Source organism: Hemiscyllium ocellatum, chromosome 11 (genome assembly GCF_020745735.1).
Source record: "Hemiscyllium ocellatum isolate sHemOce1 chromosome 11, sHemOce1.pat.X.cur, whole genome shotgun sequence".
Classification (NCBI taxonomy): Eukaryota; Metazoa; Chordata; class Chondrichthyes; order Orectolobiformes; family Hemiscylliidae; genus Hemiscyllium; species Hemiscyllium ocellatum.
The window spans coordinates 11386838-11393359 of record NC_083411.1 but is presented as its reverse complement, the minus strand read 5'-3'; positions in this window follow the sequence as shown (position 1 = coordinate 11393359).

The window sequence follows — 6522 nt, the reverse complement described above, 5'->3', positions numbered from 1 at the left end:
TACACAAATACCGGATATGTCATCAGAATAGAATGCTCTTGGTAATTATTCAGAATCTTTTCACACTGAAGTTCCCCCCTATTTTTAAAGAAAGATTTACAGTAAAGTGTGAAGAGCAGTAACTTACCAATTCCATCAAATATGATAGTTGTGGCAGGAGGGGTGATGTGTGCTGGGCTGAATACCAATCGATCGAGGCTGAACACATTTCTAGTAAATGTTTGCAACTTGAGACCTTTAGATCCGTGTCGAGAAGCTGGATTTTGAGCTTCAGACGTTGCACAACATTAGAGAAGGGGATAGTTAGCTAGACCCTTTACTTCAGAAAGCCTACACACCTCTGGGTAATTTAAATTCAAATTTGGTCTGTGGTTATGGACCAGTGTGGGGTTAGGGCAGCTGACTGCAAGTGGGGTAGATATGGAATGCAGGGAGTCACATGTGAAGAGTCTTCACCTCACAATTGTCCAGCAGGTACCAGGTTCCTACAAGCTGTATGGATGAGATGGAGATTGCAGGAAGGATGAGCAAACTGACCAGTTCACCATGATGCAGGGTGCCATTCAAAAGGCTAAAGGAATCAGGAATGGAGTAGTGGTAAGGAAAAGTCTAATTGTATAATTTGGCGTCTAAGCCCTTTTGATGTAGTGATGAGCATGTGTTCCAAAGGCCTTGTTGCTTGTCAAGTGTCAGGGTTAAGGAAATTTCCTGATGACTGGAGAAGAACTTTGATTGAGGTGGACAAAGGATCCACTGGTTGTTATAGACATTGATACCAATGACATTGATAAGACTAGAAAGGAGGTTCTGCTGAAAGAATTTCAACACTTAGGAACTAAATTCGAAAGCAGTGCCTCCAAGTTAATAATTTTCAGATTACTGCCTGAGGTTTGGACATCCTGTCATAGGGTAAATAAAGTCAAGGCTTTAAATGTCTGGCTCAAAAGCTTGGCAGGGGTGGAATGGGTTTCAGTTCATGAGGCAATAGCAGTACAGGTGTACAATGGAACTTTTCTGATTGGATGAGTTTCACTTAAACTGTTTTGGGACTAGTGACCTGTCTGAATTGAATAATTAGAGTATTAGAGAAGGCTTTAAAATAACCAGGTGGAGGATAGGTATTGGTAGAATATTACAAAGAGAAAGACGTGGCAGAATTCCAAGGCAGCTATTTAGATAATGTTCCCAGAGTGGGATTGCAAGAGACAGAAGATACAAACAAAAGTAACAAATAGGGTCAAAATTTAAAAAAAATAAATGGCAAAAAGGCAAACTTAATGGCTGCTTTCTCAAATAAATGAATTAATGGCACAAATGAGAGGTTGATTTCTATGATCTTGTAGCTGTTATATAGAAATGGTAATGAGGAGCTCAAAGCTGAGAACTAAATATTTCGGGGAGGGTGGCATTTCAAAAGGACAAGAGAAAGGAACACGTGTTGGGTGGCTTTGTTAGGACAAGTTGGAATAAGTATGATAACAATAAATTGTCTTTGATTGAAGGTTTAGAATATATATAGGTGGAGGTAAGTACAAACGAGCAGAGGAAGGCACTTGTGGGAGCAACTATTGGCTCCCTAACAGCAGCTATTCTGTAGGACTGAAAATAAATCAGGTGATAATGCAAGACATAATAAAGGGAGTACATTAATCAGAGTGATTTCAATCTCCATATAAATTAGGAAAATCAAATTGGCAGAGGTAACAACGAGGAAAAACTCACAGAGTCTATTCTGAGAACAATAGATTAGATTAGATTCCCTAGAGTGTGGCAACAGGCCTTTCAGCCCAACCAGTCCTCATCGACCCTCCAAAGAGAAACCCACCCAGACCCATTTTCCCTCTGACTAATGCATCTAACACTATGGGCAATTTAGCATGGCCAATCCACCTGACCTGCACACCTTTGGACTGTGGGAGGAAACCAGAACACCAGGAGGAAACCCATGCAGACACGGGGAGAACGTGCAAACTCCACACAGACAGTTGCCCAAGGCAGGAATTGAACCTGGGACGCTGGTCCTGTGAGGCAGCAGTGCTAGCCACAGTGCCACCCATAATATATTGTGGAATAGCTAGCAGTCAACCTAGTTGGAATCTCATAATGTGACAAGTTTATTAAATGATCTCAGAGTAAAGAATTCCCTCAGAACCCGTGACTATAAATTGTGTCACATGCTATTTAGTTTGACAGTGAGAAACATTGGTCAGAAACAACTGTGCTAAACTTAAATAAGGGAAATTACAAAAAAATGGGGGCAGAGCTGCCAGGAGCAGACTGAGAAATGACTTTAGAGGAAAAGTAGTTGAGGATCAATGGCCGCAATCTTTTTCCAAAACTGGTAAAAAGGCAAACCTAAAGGCTGTTTCCTCAAAGGGATATAGTATTCGGAATAAAATGAATTCATGGCACAAATGGCGGTTGATGTGCTCAATGTTAGAAATTTATAACTTGTTAATTTTAATTTAAAATGAGAAAATATTTGTCACTTACTGTAAAATGTAATTTTCTGTTAAAGCCCACTTGTGCAGCTATTGGAATAATCAAATCCTTACAGTGTGGAAACAGGCCCTTTGGCCCAACAAGTCCACACCGACTCTTGAAAGAGCATCCAACTCAGACTTAGCCCCATAACCTATCCCTGTGTTTCCCATGGCTAATTCACCAAGCCTGCACACCATGGACAACTCAGCCTGGCCCATCCACCTCACCAGCACACCCCTGGACTGTGGGAGAAAACCAGAGCACCTGGAAGAAACCCATGCGGACACAGGGAGAATGTGCAAACTCCAAACAGGCTGGAATCGAACCTGGCTCCCTACTGCTGTCAGGCCTTCCAGCCTCTGGCAACTCTCTGTGTGAAGTTTGTACATACTCCCCATGTCTGCATGTGTTTTCTCCAGCTGCTCCAGTTACTCCCACAGTCCAAAGATGTGCAGGTCAGGTGGATAGGCCATGCTGAGTTGCCCATGGTGTGCAGGCTCAATGAATTAGCTGTGGGAAATATAGGGATGTGGTGAGGGGCTAAGTCTGGGTGGGATTTCAGAGACTCAGTGTCGACCTGTTGGGCCAAATGGCTTGTTTCATACTGGAGGAATTCTCTGACAATAACAAATTAATGCACATTTATCAGAAAAAATGGCATTTTAGAACTTGAAAGTGAAACCAGTAACTATGTGCTAAGTGGATGTGCCAATCTGAGTTCAATATATTCACATTTGTATGTGGGGTTTCTGTTTGCAGTACTTGTGTAGTTCAAGTCTTTTGGATGTTGCTATCTGGATATTGCTTAAATTTCAAAGATGCAGAGCGGACTGCAGAATATGAATTATGTGTAATGTATGTTTGGAAAGTATATGAGACTGAAAGCTGTTGGTTTGCTCGCTGAACTGGTGGGCTTGTTTTCAGATGTTTCGTCATCATGCTCGGTAATATCATCAGTGAGCCTCCAGTGAAGCATTGGTGTACTGTCCCATTTGCTATATGGGTCTTGGTTTGTTGTGGTGCGTGATATCATTCCCAGTTCTGTTTATGAGAGATCAGTAAAAGAGGGTCAAATCTATGCATTTGTTTTTTTTTATAGATATTTTTATTAGAAATTTAACATTTTAACAAATTTACAAAAATAAACAAAACTCTCAAGTACAAACATTAATATAGAAGTAAATCTTAAATATACAATCATCAAAATTTGACAAAAGAAAAATACTGAAAGAGAAAAAACAAAACTCAATTAACTACTAATCTAACCTACAATTAGCCAGAGTGTGTAATTGAGTCACTTACATCTTTCAAATAAGAGAAAATGAGAGAAAACAAATAGAGGTGGGGGTCTAAAAACCCCCCAACGATTAACATAGAAGTTGGATATTAAAATACTTGCTCGGAATGTGTTAACATCATATATAACAAAACCCGTATTCATATGGGATTCCTCTCCCAAGGGGCCCCGGACCAGCCATATCTGTAATCTCAATTAGATAAAAGCCCTTGTTAGGATAGCCAAAATATCTATGTAAAAGGGCTGCCATATTTTATAAAAAAAAATTCGGTCTTTCGGTGCACCATATTTATAAGGAAGTCAAGGGGAGTACATTCCATGATTAATCTATGCCAATTTGAAAATCCAGGGGAACCTTCAACCACCCAGTTTACCAAAATATTTTTCCTTATATGCAAAGAGAGAACAGAAAATAATCTCTTCCTATTTGACATTCCAGGTGTACCACTTTGCCGACTGATCAACCATAATTATCCAGGTAAATCCGAGACCCCCCGGGAGGGGAGACCCTATCTAAAACATCCCGAGCAAAGAGCATATAGAATTTACAAAAATAAAGGTTCTCTAATACACTCATAACAGTATGATAAAAAGGAAACTATTTCTCAATAATAAAAAAAATTATAAAACATATTTGAATGGAGATTATCCCCCTTGTTCCCAGGGGGTATCACTTCTTTTCCAACAGTCCATCATATCCTCTCCCAACCAGTGCCCCACCCTTGACCCAGGCGCTCCTTAATAGGATGAGGAGAATTCAGATATAATACCGAGCTAGAGTTAACAGTGAGCATCCCACCCCCCCACCCCCCACCCACACCTAAGTATATTTGGTAGTATCAATACCATGTATAAACATATATAACTATAGAATTACAACTTCAACAAATTACAATTAAATATAATAATATAAAATAGCAAGGGAAAATAACCCCGCTCCTAGAGGCAAAACTAAAATAGAATAAGGTAACCACCTCTCCCCACCAACCTTAACTAAACCCCCCGGTTTATATATATACATATATACACATACATGCATACACATATATATATACATACACACATACATACGTATAATAATAAAATTTTAAAAAAAACCCTAAGGGGGATGGAGAAAATCGTTAAATGGAGAGCAAATAAGTAATTCCCTCTTCCCCCCACCCCCGAGATAATAATAAACAGTAAGATAGGAAAAAGAAAAAAAGTCGGGGGGATATAAATCGGAGTGGGGAAAAGGCAAGCCAACATACATTGTCTGTTACAATTTATTTAAGAGAGTCCAAAAATTCCTTAGCCTTTTCTGGCAATCTAAAATTATACCTGGATCCTTCGTGGTTAAAACATAACGTCGCTGGGTAGCGTAAGGTGTATTGAATATTTGAGTCCCTTAAACACTTCTTCACCTCATCGAACGTCTTCCTCCTTTGGGCCAAAGCCGGGGAGAAGTCCTGAAATAACATGATCTTGGATCCTTTATAGATCATGGCTTTAGGATCTTTTCCAAGATTTCTAGAGGCATCTAGGAGTATCTGCCTCTCCCTATAGCTCTGCAGCCGGAACAGGACCGGGCGTGGGCGCTGGTTCGAGCCAGGCCCGCGTATTGCAACCCGGTAGGCCCATTCTACCCACACCTGGCCTGATCCACCCTCCAGATCCAAAAATTGTGGCAACCACTGCTCCAGGAATGCTGTGAGCTGGCCTTTCTCTTCCCGTTCGGGTCGGGAAGGCCCAGCAAACGAATATTTTTCGACGACCTCGATTATCGAGGGCGTCGATGTAATTCTCTAAGGTCCGGACTCGTTGTTCGAGAGTCTGGACCTGGTCGGCAGCCGATTGAGCTGCGGTCTCCGAGGTCGCGGCCTTTAACTCAGCCCCTCCGACTCGGCGCTCCAGTTCCTGAATGTCTCGGCCGTGCATCTGCAGTGCGGCCGAGAGCGATTCTCAGCGATGTTGGGACTCCTCGATGAAGGCATCGATCTTCGCATCCAGCTTGGTAATCATCTCTACAAGGCTTGTTTCCATCGGTAAGTCCCCCGGGGCGGCTGTGGATGCCTCTGCTGCAGCTGGAGAGAGAGAAGGTAGGGGAGGGGTCCCTGCTTTCTGAGAGCTGTGGGCTCTCCTCCCTTTAGTCATTTTTCCTAAGAGATTAGATTATTTAAATTTAATACTAACACTACCAAACAACTAATTATATTAAATAAGAGCTATTTTAGATAATTTGGTGAGTGTGGTGGGGGTGGGAGATCCACTTTGCCCAAGTCTTGGAAGGAGCACTATAGGCTCAGACTTGCTGAGTCGCCGCCATCTTGAATCTCCTATACATTTGTTAATGGACTTCCGGTTTGAATGCCAGGCTTTTCGGAGTTCCCATGCATGTCTCTGTTTGGCCTGTCTTAGGATGGATGTATTGTCCCAGCTGAACTGGTGTCCCTCTTTATCTGTGTGTATGGATGACAATGATAGTTGACCATGTCTTTTGGAGGCTAGTTGGTGTTTGTGTAACCTGGTGGCTGGTTTCTGCCGGTTTGTCAAATGTAATGTTTGGTGCAGTCCTTGCAGGGTATTTTGTATATCACGTTCATTTTGCTGGCTGTGGGTACGGGGTCCTTTAACTTCATGAGGAATTGTCTAAGTATGCTAACTCACAAACCTACTACCACACTGAAACAACTACTGATGAATTTCAAGGACCCCTATACCCACAGCCAGCATAACGAACTCAATAAACAAAATACCCTGCA